Source organism: Somniosus microcephalus, chromosome 15, assembly GCF_052327205.1.
Source record: "Somniosus microcephalus isolate GS21.2 chromosome 15, FLI_Smic_1.0, whole genome shotgun sequence".
Taxonomy (NCBI): Eukaryota; Metazoa; Chordata; class Chondrichthyes; order Squaliformes; family Somniosidae; genus Somniosus; species Somniosus microcephalus.
The window spans coordinates 50416231-50433655 of NC_141001.1; the positions used below are offsets into that span (position 1 = coordinate 50416231).

At 44.4% G+C, this 17425-nt stretch overlaps 1 protein-coding gene across 1 annotated transcript in view; it reads right to left on the bottom strand.

Moving 5' to 3' along the window:
• Positions 1-2233: 2233 nt before the first annotated feature.
• The window catches only part of LOC147106720 (uncharacterized), a 58186-nt gene continuing 42994 nt past the window's right edge, over positions 2234-17425 (bottom strand). Inside the window, exon 5 of the transcript XR_015080977.1 lies at positions 2234-2412. The gene's annotated coding sequence lies outside the window, so the exon portion shown is untranslated. The remainder of the gene's footprint in view (positions 2413-17425) is intronic.

Sequence of the window (17425 nt, forward strand, 5' to 3'; positions counted from 1 at the left end):
CGCAAGGATGCAGAGGTTCTGGTGATCACTGAACAGGATGGCTACGGCTACACTAATATTTAGTTGGCGGTGGGGCAGTGGATGGGGGGTGGGGGGGGGAGGGGGGTGGAGAAAGTGGGGAGGAGGTATTCTGGCTTAGCCATGACTTGATGTTGGACATGCAATTGAAAAGCACAGCAACAGCATAGTATCAATGGTAATGAAGGATAGGTAAAGCTGGTTGTTGTTCGTAACATATGAAAGCTGACATCTCTGAAAGCTTATGTTGCTAACAGGCAACGAGGCTATGAGGAGTAGGAGGGCATTAAGGATGAAACCTTGGGGCAGACTAGAGGCGACCGTGGCAGCATAAGAGGAGAGGCCTGTTACTGTTTTTCACAATACCTTTATTCATGTTCACAGCTAGACTGCAATTGCCATAAGCAGACAGGGTCCCTTGTGAACTCACACCTGATTCTTTATTCTCTTTATGTACCAGGTAAAGAAAGAAAGACTTGCATTTATAAAGCACCTTTCATGACCTCAGGACATCCCAAAGCGCTTTACAGACAATAAAGTACTTTTGAAGTGTAGTCATTGTTGTAATATAGGAAAGGTGGCAGCCAATTTGCGCACAGCAAACTCCCACAAACAGCAATGTGATAATGACCAGATAATCTGTTTTTGTTTTTGTTTTTGTAGTGGTGTTGATGAGGGATAAATATTGGCTAGGAAAACTCCCCTGCTCTTCTTCAAAATAGTGCCATGGGATCTTTTACGTCCACCTGTGAGAGCAGGCAGGGCCTCGGTTTAATGTCTCATCCGAAAGACAGCACCTCTGAAGGTGCAGCACTCCCTCAGTACTGCACTGGGATGTCAGCTTGGATTTTGTGCTCAAGTCTCTGGAGTGGTTCACAGGTTTAATAATCATGATATTGCTGACTGGAGAATCACAGAATCACAGAAACCCCACAGTGCAGATAGAGGCCATTTCGGCCCATCGAGCCTGCACCGACACATATCCCACCCGATCCCCGTAACCCCTACACCAACACATATCCCACCCTATCCCCGTAACCCCACGGATTTAATCCCCCTAACACTAAGGGTCAATTTATCATAGCCAATCAACCTAAACCCGCACATCTTTGGACTGTGGGAGGAAACCGGAGCACCCGGAGGAAACCCACGCAAACACGGGGACAATGTGCAAACTCCACACAGACAGTCACCCGAGGCCGGATTTGAACCCGGGTCCCTGGCGCTGTGAGGCAACAGTGCTTACCACTATGCCACCGTGCTGGGGGGTAACTACCATGTGGGGTAACTACCATGTTCTCCCATGGCCTCAAAGATGGAAATAACATGGTGCTAAATCAATGTGCACAGGTTAAAACTACATGGTCAGATTTCTTTGCCGTAGGATAAGGACATAACAAGATATAAAAACAGTACAATTATCAAACTTGCCTGACATATGAACTATTAAAAAAAATAGAAGACAGAGTCCAAAATCCTTGCAGTTTTTTTAAATTCTTAAGCCCCTATTATACTATGCTACAGCTGTGCTAGTGCTGTTGGCTCATGATGTGTGGTCTTATGCAGCCAGCACAGAGCTAAAGATAAATTTGCCACACTCAGTAAGGCCAGCGGTTAGAAAGCAGAGGGCCAATTGTAACTTCCTGTGCCTGACAAGAATGGATCGGGGGTTGGGGGGTCGGGGTTAAATATCTGGTGCCAAATGCTCACTTTTTCCAAGGCAGGTGAGGGCCTCATTGAAATGCAAAAGTTGGAGTCTGATGATGTAATTCAGACTCAAATGAGATTTTAACATGCCGTTCCGTTCTCTGTGCCCGGTGATGTCCTCGCCAGGGAAACTTGACGCCATGTAGGAACAGGCCCAGAAGAGGGCACAGAAGGTAAGTTATTTAAATTTTTTCAAGTTTCCTTGCTGGCCAGGAGGAGCAGGCTTCTGCTGCTTTCCCCCTCCTCTGACATGATTTGATTGGGCCCCACTCCCGACACACTTACCTGACTGTCAGGGAACGTTCCTTTGGATCCCCGGCAGCGACCTCCTGCCGCGTTTGCTCCACTCCTGCTTGCCAACTTCCACATCGTTCCCACCGGGTTCAGGAGGGAGTTGGGACTGGATTATGTTAATGAGGCCCAGGTGGAAATACCTGTTTACACTGCAAAGGCATTGCAGGTGGTGTGCTTGTGAAGGAATAAGCAATATACCTATTCAGAAAAATACACCATTCTATGAAAGAATTCTGACTTTATTAAAACATGACAAACTAGGTCTGGAAATCTGGAAGCCTCAACAATGGAGAAGCTGTGAACAGCATTCAGGCTATTGAGATAAGATAAGTTGATGACACTGAATCAATAGTCTTGTTGAAACAGGAGGTTGGAGGCGCCTGACGTCTGAATCTTTGGAAAAAAGACAATGGCACACCCGGTTAAGGTGTCCTAAATTACACTTTGGAAAGAAACACAGACAATTAAGAAACATATGCCTTCATAAAAATGACATCAAATGAAACACAGAAGACACGAGCCTGTGTTACAACCAGCTGAGGTGACTTAAGAATTGCATAGATCACCCTGGTTGAGGTGTTTTCATTTACACGTCGTAAAAAGACACAAACAGAAGACCTTGGTAAAAATGACATCAAATAGATGCACCCGCTGTTGCACCGTTTTTTATGATAAGCTTGGGCCACCTGGGGTAGAGACATAATTCTTAATGCTACCAGCTGATCTGACTGTAAGAATAGCAGGGGTCAGCAGAAAAATGACTAGAGATAATTAGCTTACATCAGCAGAAAATTTCAAAGGGAATACCACTGAAAAAGAATATAAATATTGAACTTTCAACTGGGATGATAGACTCGCTGTAAAGGGGCAAAGCGATTCTTGGCTTCAGAGGCAGGCTCTGTAAGTTTACAACTCTTTGTACCTCAGGGATCAAGGTACTGTATTTGATTTTGGTGGATATCCTGGAATAAGAATAAGAACTGTAAAACTGTAACGAAGTTAAGATTTGAGAATAAGGATCTCTGATACTAGAATTGTAAGCTTTCTGTATTTGGAACTGTTAATGTTGTGATTGAAACACCTACTGTAATTACATGTCAGTTCTTTAATAAATCTATATATTTTTAGAATTGTCTCACATAATACTTCTGTATCAAACTCGCGAACTCAATCTCTGTACGCTCTTTGGTGAGCAGTTGCAGAATTCTGGGGGAGCTATCCAGACCCTCATAATATCTGGAACGTTACAGTCTAACAAAACTTATTAAAAGTGCTATCTGAAGGACGGTAACACCTTTAGGTTGTTCCTTTCCTTTAGGGAGAGATGGTCCAGACCTTTAGACCCAATTAAGCGTCTTTAGGATTCGGCTACCTCAAACTTTAGTTGAAAGTGAACGTCTGGGGAATGCGCCTGATCTGGGGTAGCCCAAAAGGGGCTAGGACTAGTAATAATCCCTTCATGCTGACTATATTGGTGCAGTGTAGTAATAGAACCATGCAAAGGCAATGCCATGGAAGGGGTTATGGAGGAAAGTCATTGAAGGAGGAATTGGAAAAGGAAGGTAGGTGAACCCGTTTTTAGAACTGATGCAAGCAATGTTATGTGAAAAATGTAAAGTTGGATAATCAATCTTCGAGATACCTTGACATACTTTCTTCCTTGTATGGCGAAAACATTACAGAACTTCATCAATAAATACTTCCCAACGTTACCCCTTCAATCTCCATCAATTATTGCTAAAATTTCTTTATAGCTATCTGTTAATAAATCATTTATAGCACTTATATGTGCTTAAGAAAATGGTTCTGCATAATTATGGATGCTGTATTTATCTCACCCGATTTACATTGCAGAGCAATGTCAACAGCGCCTGGGACAACATGAAAACCACTCCTACACAAACCTCCATGTACATGATTTTTTCAAGATGTGGTTTGAGACTTTAATTTCCAGCTGTTATAACTTTTCCAGTGCCTGGGAAAGGGCTGTATAAGTGGGTAAGGTAAAAAATGCTTCACTGGTACATTCAAAATGCTGCCAGCACGCACCCGGAGCAAGTGACCGCTCCATCCCAACTGGTGTCTGCTTATGCTGCTGTTGGGGATAATGCTGCCACTGGAGAAGCCATGGCAACCATTTTATTTGGTGTTTAACGCAGTTTCCCAGGCACAATTGCCACCTCATCCACTTTACCGTATTGCTGCTGGCTGGCAACACAGCAAATGAAACATGGACCCCGATATTTACGGGGAGGGAGCGAATGGAGGAGTTCCGGATGGGAAACCTGGAAGCACGGATTTCCCAGATGTCCTGCTGAAATTAACAGCAGGATGCAGAGAGGCGGGCAGGAGGGAAGGAGAGATCATGGGGAGGGAGGCCGGTAAGCTTGTTGGGCTAGGAAGAAACACTCCTGCTCCTCCTGGCCCACAAGCAGTGCTGTAAATGCACTTACTTTACTTTCTTACCTCCGTTTACCTACCGGCTTTCCCCGAGACCCTGGAAACCCAGCCAAACTAGGTAAAAAGTGTTTAAAAACCTGTAAAAGATTTTACCAACCGATCCGGCTCCTGAGATTGGTCACCTTCCCCCGTCTCGCCTCTGTTAAACCCAGAAGTGGGCAGGTTGGAGTCGGGTTTGAAATTTAAAATTTTTTTTACTTCTCACCCGTACCCAACCCACCTGTTCTTGGAGGTTAAAATTACCTGAACATTGTTGGTTACAACAATGGCTTATCGCTGTATTTGTACAGTTATTTGTAGCGTCCCCATGTGATAACATGAGAAAAAACTTGACTGGCTAATCACAGTGAAGGTGAAAGATGAAGGCTAGTAACCCCTTAGTGGAAATTACTGACATGTATCTCTTACAAGCTTAACATTTATAACAGAAGACTTGCTAACCTCAAAATAAGCACATCACTTATGACTACCATCCAGTGCAGATGAATTCATAACTGACCCAAGCATTATTCTGATTCAAGTAGAAGGACAATACTGTTGTCCTAAGCTGTTAAAATCGAGTATCTGTGAAGCCTTGGGACCAGTCTCTTTCGTGTGAACCCTTTCTCCTCGCTAGGAGGAGCCCATCCTCCTCCAAGTCCTCTCCACCATTGTCCAGCTGGGTGGGACTGCACTCACCTGGTTTCATTCTTATCTATCCAATCGTAGGTAGAGAATCACCTGCAATGGCTTCTCTTCCCGCTCCTGCATTATTGGCCCAGAAATTCGGGTCTCCATGGGTGAGTACGCACGGGGTACTCACCTGTAAGCCCAATGGAAGTGCTGGTATCGTGCATGCACTGCGCATGCGCGGGAAACCGGCACTTCCGTTCCCCTGAAAGAAGGGGTTAAGAGGTGGAACGCGTGTGCGGGAGAGGCAGCGTATGCACACCGAACTTACGTTTTTTTTGCAGGTTTTCCCGGGAAGGTAAGTCTCCAAAAGTTAGACATGTTAAAAGCAGTCGCAAGGCCTGCTTTTTACAAGGTAAGTGGTGAATTAATTAAAATGAAAACATTTTTTCCACAGGTTTATTATTTTTAAATACTTTAAAGAAAGGTAAGTTTATTTTTAGCCCCGTTAGAAAATAAAATTACTTTTTTCAAAAATTTAAATTATTGTTTAAAATAGTTATTGCATGTATTTTATAGTTTATTTTAAAAATGTGATTTAAAAAAAAAATTATTTGAAGATTTAGTGATGTTTTGGGGCTTATAGTATTTATAGGTTTGACAGGACTTATGAATGAAGCATTCCCTGCTACCATTGGCTCTCCATGGCCCACGTGATCCCAGGGGACGCACCGAACTAACTACGCCCCTGGGATACGCAAGCACTGCGCGCCAGCAGTTGGAGGAGGCCCAGGATCGCAATTCCACGGGGGCCCACAGCTCAACGGCTGGCGCAGTAGGTAAGTGCAGGTCGGGGGCTTGCACCCGCGGGAAGCCCCCGACCCGAGTTTCTGGGCCAATACCTCTGGTGTCCCCCAAGGATCTACCCTTGAACTCCTCCTATTTCTCATCTACATGCTGTCCCTTGGCAACATCATCCGAAAACACAGCGTCAGTTTCCACATGTACGCTGACGACACCCAGCTCTACCTCACCATCACTTGTCTCGACCCCTCCACTTTCTCTAAATTGTCAGACTGCTTGTCCAACATCCAGTACTGGATGAGCAGAAATTTCTTCGCAACAAAATATTGGGAAGATCGAAGCCATTGTCTTTGGTCCCCGCCACAAACTCCGTTCCGTAGCTACTGATGCCATCCCTCTCTCTAGCATCTGTCTGAGGCTGAACCAGACCATTTGCAACCTTGGTGTCATATTTGACCCTAAAATGAGCTTCCAACCACATATACATGCCATAACTAAGACCGCCTATTTCCCCCTCCGCAACATCGCCCATCTCCACCCCTGCCTCAGCTCATCTGCTGCTGAAACCCTCATTCATGCCTTTGTTACCTCTAGACTTGACTATTCCAACACACTCCTGGTTATTTCCTAATCTAAACTTGAGGTCATCCAAAACTCTGCTGTCCGTGTCCTAACTCGCACCAAGTCCCATTCACCCATTACCCCAGTGCTCGCTGACCTACATTGGCTCCCGGTTAAGCAATGCCTTGATTTTAATATTCTCATCCTTGTTTTCAAATCCCTCCATGGCCTCGCCCCCTCCCTATCTTTGTAATCTCCTCCAGCCCCTCAAACTCCCCCCCCCACCCCCCCGAGATATCTGCGCTCTTCTAATTCTGGCCTCTTGAGCATCCCTGATTATAATCGCTCAACCATTGGTGGTCATGCCTTCAGCTGCCTAGACCCTAAGCTCTGAAATTCCCTTCCTAAACCTCTCCACCTCTCTTTCCTCCTTTAAGACGCTCCTTAAAACCTACCTCTTTGACCAAGCTTTTGGTCACCTGCCCTAATTTCTCCTTATGTAGCTCGGTGTCAAATTTTGTTTGAAAATACTCCTATGAGGCGTCTTGGGACATTTTACTATGTTAAAGGCGCTATATAAATACAAGTTGTTGTTGTTGATGATTACCTGATTAAATTACTCAACCAAATAAAAAGGATACTGTTTGCATTTTTCCAATTAATATTTAATGACAACATATTGATCATCGGAACACCTTTCTGTCTCTATTAAATAGCATAACTGATTTTCAACTATATATTTATTGATAATGGACTGCTGGAAAAGAAAGACACAGAGTACCAGAGTTTTGTTATTTTATAGCCACGTGATGCACTCCTCCATGCTGGATGTGTCCACTTTTTAACTTCATCGCACTGCGATAAAGCAAAATCTCAACGTGAACTGAATATTGCCATGATTAAATTAACTTAAACCAGTTGCCCAGCTATATATTACAAAAGCACTGTAGGCAAAAAATTCCTGAGTTACTTTTAACAAATTGGTTCACACGTTTGAGTGAAATTCCCCTGTCCATGATTTTAACAAACTTGTTTACTCAATTGCTGTAAATGGATTATCAATTTTGTGTGCTATTTTTAAATGAATTGATTGTGTTTTTCTGAAAATTTTCGGTGCACTATTTTAACATTTTTATTCTTGTTATGCGCAATCCTGATTTGAGCAAATTACAACCAATTTCATAATGTTCACAAATTATTACTAGGCTCCAACTTTACACCTTTCGTGGCCAACAAGGATATAACAAGTCCCTTTAAATTCCGTTGATAAGAAATATATTTTCTCCGATTTGCACTATTGAACATAACATGATCCCACTTCTTTTGCTATCAACGTTTGCCTATACACATGAGCTTGTATTTGTCTATATTTTCAATAAATATAGAGCAACATTTAAGACGGTGTCATTAGTTGTTCTTCCCATTTATGTTACTCTGTTGCCGATCAGTGTGCTGTGTACCATTTATGAAAGACCTGTTCCCAGTCTCGGCTGACGCTTATTTGAATGAAAAGTATCACCTCACCATGCTGCACTCCCGCAGAGAAAGGTGCAAATATAGTTGACAGAAGCAGTGATCACTTTACTGCATATTTACCACAACTTACTCCGCGTACATGAAGGTAGTTTGAGATAACCTGCTTTCTGATTTTCCCTCCGTCTGGGAAACCACATCACGCAAGATGGAGATCAGCAACCTGCCAAGTGGAGATGATGTGAGTGGGGGAAGAAATCCACATTTTGCTACTTTTCCACAGAAATAATATGTACTTAATTTCTGCTCACTATCAGTTCTGGTGCTGCATTAAATGTGCTGTTTTGACAGCCTGTTTCATCTTCATTAGCCGGTGAAGTAAGTTGTGGTAAATATGCAGTGAAGCGAATGCTACTCCTGACAGCTGTGTTTGCAGCTCTCTGCGCGAGTGCAGCGTGGTGAGGGGATATTACTCATTCAGATTGGATAGTTGGTTGGTGTGGGCCATTGCACCTTCAGCTTAGGTGATCGCATTCATCCCTCCTTCAGACAGGCGATATCAGTCTAGGATTCCTCCCGCACATGGGAGCTGTAGGTATGTCCAGAGGGAAAGACTGTGGTCCATTCCTTCTTGAATCTGAATGACAATTCATGAGCATCTGATTGTAAGCACACCTCTATCTCTATAGCAGAGCTATCAGGCTGCTTAATTCGTTTCTTTTTGCATATGTTTTAGATGTGCAATCTTAAACCAGCTCCCAGTGGATGCAAGTCCACATTACAAAACTTGCCTCAAATCCCACACGAATTGATGAATCTCGTCTGGAATTTTCATTTTCATATTGAAACCTAGCGTTTGAATGACAGAATCATAAATAGGACAAGCGATTTGTTACAGCAAGTGATTTTGAATAACTGGCAAAGCCGTATTTCATGGATGGATGCCCAAGAAGCGGCCATAGTAACACGGTTGCCTGCCTCGATTAGGGAGAGCGATGGGACGGGTGTCGAATGGGACATAGGAATAGGGGGCAAACGGGAGGAGGTTGCTCAGGATGTGGGGGGTCGACTGGGACATTGGGCTAATGGCAATTGGTACATCGGGGTGGGGTCGACCGGGAGAAAGCAAATGGTTTTAATTTGGAGCTGGGAGGAGCACTCCTGCACCTTCTGGCTCTACATTCAGCTCAGTCATTTTTAAAAACGTATCTATGTGAAGGCAACCTGCTGTGGGCCGGCACCAGCTGCATTCAGGACAACCCAAATTTGCACAGAGGGCCTCAAACAGGTGTTAGGCCCCTTATTTGCATATGCAAAGGGCCGAACACCTGCTCCAGATGCAGAAACTGGAACATAAGAAATAGGAGCAGGAGTAGGCCAATCGGCCCCTCGAGCCTGCTCCACCATTCAATAAGGTCATGGCTGACATGGCTGATCTGATCCTAACCTCAAATCTACTATCACTCTCCATCCCACCCGAACCCATGTGATCTCCCGGGAGAGACGAAAAACCAGATAAAAAAAAACAATGGCCAATTTGGGAGAAAAAATCTGGGAAATTCCTCTCGGACCCATCTAGGCGATCGAAACTCGTCCAGGAGATCACTCTGTCCCTATATTTTCTACAGTACTTACCTTCTGTAAAGGCGATCTCCACCCCAGCCAGGAACAGGAATAAAACCATCTCCTGAAATCTAACAGAATTAGAACACAAGAAGTAGGAGCAGGACCAGGCTACACGGCCCCTGGGCCCGCTCCACTACCCACAGGGCCACGACCATTCCGAACCGAGACTCATGTCCAATTTCCTGCCCGCTCCCCGTAACCCTTAATTCCCTTTACTTCTAGGAAACTATCTATTTCTGTTTTAAATGTATTTAATGATGTAGCTTCCACAGCTTTCTGGGGCAGCAAATTCCACAAACCTACCACCCTCTGAGTGAAGAAGTTTCTCATCTCAGTTTTGAAGGAGCAGCCCCTTATTCTAAGATTATGCCCCCTAGTTCTAGTTTCACCCATCATTGGGAACATCCTCACCGCATCCACCCGATCAAGCCCCTTCACAATCTTATATGTTTCAATAAGATCGCCTCTCATTCTTCTGAACTCCAATGAGTAGAGTCCCAATCTACTCAACCTCTCATCATATGTCCACTCCCTCATCCCCGGAATTAACCGAGTGAACCTTCTTTGTACTGACTCGAGCGCAAGTATGTCTTTTCTTAAGTATGGACACCAAAACTGTATGCAGTATTCCAGGTGCGGTCTCACCAATACCTTGTACAACTGCAGCAATACCTCCCTGTTTTTATATTCTATCCCCCTAGCAATAAAAGCCAACATTCCATTGGCCTTCTTGATCACTTGCTGCACCTGCATACTAACTTTTTGAGTTTCGTGCACCAGGACCCCCAGATCCCTTTGTACTACAGTACTTTCCAGTTTCTTGCCATTAAGATAATAACTTGCTCTATGATTTTTCCTGCCAAAGTGCATAACCTCACACTTTCCAGTATTGTATTCCATCTGCCAAATCTCTGCCCACTTACTTAGACTGTCTATGTCCCTTTGCAGGTTTTTTACGTCCTCCTCACTCACTACTTTCCCTCCCATCTTTGTACCATCTGCAAACTTTGATATGTTACACTCGGTCCCCTCCTCCAAATCGTTAATATAGATTGTAAAGAGTTGGGGACCCAGCACTGACCCCTGCGGAACACCACTAGTTACTGATTGCCAGTCTGAGAATGAACCATTTATCCCAACTCTCTGCTTTCTGTTAGAGAGCCAATCCTCCACCCACACCAGAATATTACCCCCAATCCCGTGATTTTTTATCTTGAGCAATAATCTTTTGTGTGGCATCTTGTCAAATGCCTTTTGGAAGTCTAAATACACTACGTCCATTGGTTCCCCTTTATCTGCCCTGTATGTTACTTCCTCAAAGAACTCAAGCAAATTTGTCAAACATGACTTCCCCTTCATGAAACCATGCTGAGTTTGTCCTATTAAATTATGTTTATCCAAATGTCCCGTTACTGTCTCCTGAATAATGGACTCTAAAATTTTACCAACCACAGATGTTAGGCTAACAGGTCTATAGTTTCCAGCCTTCTGCCTACTACCCTTTTTAAATAAGGGTGTTACATTAGCAGTTTTCCAATCTGCCAGGACATTTGCTGAGTCCAGGGAGTTTTGGAAAATTATTACCAATGCATCCACAATCCCTACTGCCACTTCCCTCAAGACCCTAGAGTGTAAGCCATCAGGTCCAGGGGATTTATCCGGCTTAAATCCCATTATTTTACCAAGTACCACTTCCTTAGTGATTTTAATTGTATTTAGCTCCTCCCCCCCCCCAGAGCCCCCTGTTTGTCCAGTGTTGGGATATTCTTAGTATCCTTTACCATAAAGACTGATACAAAATATTTGTTCAGCGTTTTTGCCATCTCCATGTTTCCCACCATTAATTTCCCGGTCTCATCCTCTAAGGGACCAACATTTACTTTAGCCACCCTTTTTCTTTTTATATAACTATAGAAACTTTTGCTATCTGTTTTTATATTTTTTGCTAATTTACTTTCATAATCTATCCTCCCTTTCTTATTCAATCTTTTAGTTATTTTTTGCTGTCTTTTAAAGACTTCCCAATCTTCTATCCTCCCACTAGATTTGGCTACCTTATATGCCCTTGTTTTTAGTTGGATACTATCCTTAATTACTTTACTTAGCCACGGGTGGCTATCTTTTCTTTTACACCCTTTTTTCCTCAGTGGAATATATATTTTTTGGAAGTTGTAAAATAACTCCTTAAATGTACACCACTGATCATGTACCGTCTTACCCTTTAATCTATTTTCCCAGTCCACTCTAATCAATTCCGCTCTCATACCTTCATAGTCTCCTTTATTCAAGCTCAGCACGCTTGTTTGAAATCCAATCTTCTCACCCTCTAATTGAATATGGAATGCAACCATGTTATGGTCACTCATTCCAAGGGGATCCTTTACTAGGACATTTTTAATTAATCCTGTCTCATTACACAGGACCAAATCTAAGGTTGCTTGCCCCCTGGTCGGTTTAGTTACATACTGCTCAAGAAACCCATCCCTAATACACTCAATGAACTCATCCTCAAGGCTGCCCTGCCCACTTTGATTTGTCCAGTTAATGATAGTTAAAATCCCCCATAATTATAGCTGTTCCCTTATTACAAGCCTCAACTATTTCCTGATTAACACTCTGTCCAACAGAGTTGCAACTGTTTGGAGGCCTATAGACTACGCCCACTAGTGTTTTTTCCCCTTATTATTCCTTATCTCCACCCAAACTGTTTCACTATCCTGCTCCTTTGACCCAATATCATTTCTCTGCATTATAGTGATTCCTTCCTTTATTAACATAGCCACCCCACCTCCCCTTCCTTCCTGCCTGTCCTTCCTGATTGTTAAATAACCTGGTATGTTTAATTCCCAGTCATGGTCACCCTGCAGCCATGTTTCTGTAATGGCCACAAGATCATACCCATATGTAGTTATTTGAAGCCTATTCTTTGCCTATAGAAATATAACCACCATAATGGAAGCTCAGGCACCTGTTTAACGCCTGAAAAACCGGCGCGGCACCATCAAAATTCTAGGCCCTAGTGACTACCCATTTCTGCCCCATTCAGTGTCATAGGGCTGAATTTTGCTGGTGCTCAGAGGGCGGGTTTGGAGGCAGGTCTGCTGTCAAAATCAAAAAGATTGACCGCGGGGCAGTATCCCGCTCTGAACTCACCTCCTTGTGAGTTTCCCAAGTGCCGACAGGCACGGCACTAAGTGGTGGCTCATTCAATTGTGGTTGTTAGGAGGGTGTGTAAAGTAACTAAATCCCCATTTTACCAGTTACAAAGCATTTTGCCATGTTTTCCACAAGGTTCCCGTCACTTGGGGATCACGCCAGGTAAGTGTGTCAGGTTCTGAACAACTCTCCATTTCTTTCAATAGGTGACAGCTGCAAAAGTGGTTTTTACAGCTGGTCACTTTCCAATCTCAGAAGCTTCAGCCTTCAGTATTTGGAAGAGATTTTTCAGCTTTATGCAGTTGGGAAGTGATGTAAGAAAAAGGAGACTTACCATCAAGTAACTTTAAAGTAAGCTTTAAGTAACTTATAAACACACTATATACACAAGAGAGGTCTTTACCATGCCTCTGGTAGAAGCCTCTTACAATACTGAACAGTCCAGTATTTATACCAGTCCAACAGGAAGTGACATATGACAGGAAGTGAGGTATGTACACAGTTCATAGTTCATAGTTCACAGGAAGTGATGACATAACTTCCCGGAAGTTATCATTTTTATCACATTCTTCCCTCCTGCAGGATTAGGAGGCTGTGGTCTACCTTTTGGTCCGCAGCCGCCGAACAAGGAAGAGTCGCACCCGTTTGGATTCCCGTCGTAGAGGGTCGCTGGTCCGCTTACATGCGGTTGGCCATTGGTCAGAGTCTGTGTGGCCTGGATTGCCCTGTGAAGGGTCGGGGAGATCATGGCTTCGAAGTCGGACTGCCTCTGTTCAGAGGGAGGTGCAGAGCTGGTCTGTGGCGGATCAGTACTTTCATGCGCGGTACTGGGAGGGTCGCAACCTTGAGCACGGGGTTCTACCGGCACCAAGCTAGTTGGTGTCCGATCAGGATCCTGGAGAGGGGTACCCGATAGGTCCCAAGAGTTTCCTGGTGAAATGCCATCACCCGATGTCCCACTAGGTCCTGGTGGGCAGGGAGCCAGATCCCGTAATGATACGGTAGATTCTCGGCCGTCGGAATATCGTATGTTTGCATAGGTGGGGTTGGCATCGGTTAGTTCGACCTCGTCTACAAGAGGGTCATTTTTAGACGTCCGAACGTATCTTCGGAGTAATACAGGTCCAGGAGTAGTTAGCCATGACGGGAGTGATGTCCCATGAGATGAGCGACGCTGGAATCCAAAGAACCGCTCATGAGGTGTAGTATTTGTGGCTGTAGAAAGCAGGGACCGTATAGAGTGCAATGCATCCGGAAGCACTGTTTCCCATTGCTGGTCTGGTAGGCCCCGAGATCTTAAAGCGAGACGTACGGAATTCCAGATGATACCATTATACCTCTCTACCTGCCCATTTCCGATGGGATGGTATGGTGTTGTTTTGCTTGTAGCAATTCCCCGTTCTGAGAGGTAGTCCTTGAGTTCCCTCGACATAAAGGATGGACCCCGATCTGAGTGAATATAAGCCGGCATGCCACAGAGAGAAAATACCTCCTCAAGGCAGCAGGTTACTGTGGACGCCAGCATATTGGAGCAGGGGAAGGCAAACGGAAAACGTGAATATTCGTCGATCATGGTGAGCAAATATGTGTTCCGAGTTGAAGAGGGCACTGGGCCCTTAAAATCGATGCTAAGTCGTTGCATCGGTTGGGTTGCATGTATGAGTATACCATCTGAGGGGCGGAAGAACTGAGGTTTTAATTCCGCACAAAGCCGGCATTCTGAGCATATTTTCTTTACATCTCCAGTGGAAAAAGGGAGATTCCGTGATCGTACGAAATGTAGCATGCGCGTAACGCCAGGATGACACAAACCATTGTGGACATCCATGAGAGTGGAGGATGACATAGTGGAGCAGAATGCCCGTGTGAGGGTGTCCGGGGCCACATTCTCCTTGCCAGGCCGATAGAGAATGGTATAACCAAAAGAGGCCAGTTCCATCCTCCAAAGTTGTATTTTATTATTCTTAATTTTGGTTCGTTTTCGATTATCGAGCATGAAGGCGACTGGTCGTTGGTCCGTGATCAATGTAAAGTGCTGGCGAGCTAGAAAATGGTTCCACTTCCGTACTGCCTCTATGATGGCTGTGGCTTCTTTCTCAACCGGAGGATAATGTAGCTCGGCACCTTGTAAGGTCCTGGACATAAATGCTACAGGACGACCTTCCTGATTCAGAGTAGCCGAGATCGCCACCTCCGAGGCATCACATTCAACCACGAAAGGGAGATTCTCATCAATGGAGTGAAGAGCCACTTTCTCCAACTGTTTTTTGAGAAGGTTAAAGGCTGCAACAGCCGCTGTTCCCAGTGGAAATGATCTAGCATACAGCAAGGGTTGGATTTTGTCCGAAAAATGAGGAATCCATTTAGCGTAGTATGCAAACAGACCGAGAGCCCGACGTAAAGAAGCCGGATTCTTAGGTGATGGGAGCTCTTGGAGCTGGCGAAGTCTTTCTGGGTCTGGCTTAATGATACCATTGCCTACACAGTAGCCAAGGATGTTGATGGTCGGTTGCGACTCAACAGATTTGGATTCATTCAGGGTCAAATTACGGCGATGGAGGGCATCCCGAAATTTTTGGAGGTTGGAGTCGTGTTCCTGTTGATCGTGACCTGCAATGGTAATGTTATCAAGATAGGGAAAAGTGTCCCTTAGGTTTTCCTGCTTAACCAGGCCATCCATTGCCCGTTGAAAGACAGCCACTCCATTAGTAACCCCGAATGGGAGGCGACGAAATTGGTACAGCCGTCCATTAGCCTCAAAGGCTGTGTACTGCTTATCTGAGACCTTCAAGGGTAACTGATGATAGGCACTTTTTAAATCGTAAGTTGAGAACACTTTGTATTCGGCCAGTTTATTAACCATATCATCAATGCGTGGCAATGGGTAGGCGTCCAAGTCGGTATATTGATTGATGGTTTGCGAATAATCGATGCATAGTCGCTGTTTGTGAGGTTTTAGAGGGTTCTTGACAATGACGACTTGAGCCCGCCAGGGCGACGAACATGGTTCAATGATATCCTCTGCTAGAAGTCGAGAGATTTCAGCCGCAATAAAAGATTGGTCTTCCTGATTAAAGCGCCGCGATTTCGTTATTATCGGTTGGCATTGAGGCGGAATACTGGCAAATAATGAGGGTTCATCAAGTGAAGCTGCTGATAATGCACAAAATGGTAATTTAGATGGTATATTAGAAATAGTAAGACCGGGTTTGGATCCACCAAACTCAATGGTGAGTTTCTTATGCTGTTTTTGGAAGTCCAGCCCTAAGAGGAGATCACTACATAAGTCTTTGAGCACCGAAAGTCGGGTGGAGGGATACATACGACCATGAAGTGTCATATCAACAACACAAAAGCCGGAGATTCTGGTATTAAGTGATGACTGAGCCATCGCAATTGCCTGGTCCGATGGGAAGACATGTAGTTTCAATTTCGCAACAATCTGTTCCTTAATGAAACTATCAGTACTTCCTGAGTCAATTAAGGCATCTAAGGTATGCCCTTTAATTGAAATTTTTGTGGCTGCATGAGACAGGTTCTGTGGGCAAGCAGCTGTAATTGGTGTCGTTGCACAGAGAGTGGCTAAAACTCTCGGTGTGCTTCTTCGGGAGAGAGCTCGAGAGGAAGCTTGATAGGTCCTAGCTGGAGCATCTTGATAGGCCCTAATTGGGGCAGTTCGGTAGGCCTTAGCTGGATTGGCCCTTGTAGAGGCCCTTGATAGGCAAACTTTAGCAAAGTGTCCTTTTTTCCCGCAATAACTGCAGATTGCATTGCGAGCAGGGCAGGTTTTCCTAGGGTGAAAAGCATCTCCACAAAAGAAGCATTCCTTCCTAGATTGCCAAGAGGCTGCTAAAGTGGGGTCGTCCTCCTCTTCTTCATCAGAATTATCAGAATTAGATTCCCCCATGATAGGGTTCACCTGAGACCGCTTGAATTGTCTGGTTGCAGCTACAGCAGCAGATCGAGATCTGGGCAGCTGATAGAGGTCTGCATTTCTCTTTGCCAAATCCAGTGAACAAGCTAGGTCAAAAGCTTTTTGTAGCTCAAGTGTTTTACTTTCTAGTAGACGCTGGCGTATAAATGGAGAGGCAATCCCGCAGATGAAAGCATCACGAATCATTTCTTGGCGGTACAGCTCAGCTGAGGCTGCCTGAAAGTTACAATCTACGCTGAGCCTGCGAAGTTCTTGCAGGAATTCGTCAATTGATTCCCCTGGCCCTTGTCGGGCTGTGGCCAGTAGATGTCTAGCATAGACCTCATTTGGGGTCTTCGCATACAGTTTCTTAAGTGCCCGAATCACCTCTTCGTAATTATCCCATTCATCAACATATTCGAACACTTTTGGGGTCACATAATTGACAAGTATCTTCAATTTAGCAGGAGCATCCGCTTTACATTCATCCAGAAAATTCTCAAAAGTACGATACCAATGCTTCCATACCCTGCCAGCTGCTGGTGTATTCGGGTCCAAGTCCAGACGAATAGGTCTAAGGATTTTCTCCATGATGGGTGGTTCCCTGGATCCTTAACTTCCGAGTTTGTCTGAAGGTCTAGTATTTGTCAGTGTAAATACTAAGTTACTTAAATTGATGTAAGAAAAAGGAGACTTACCATCAAGTAACTTTAAAGTAAGCTTTAAGTAACTTATAAACACACTATATACACAAGAGAGGTCTTTACCATGCCTCTGGTAGAAGCCTCTTACAATACTGAACAG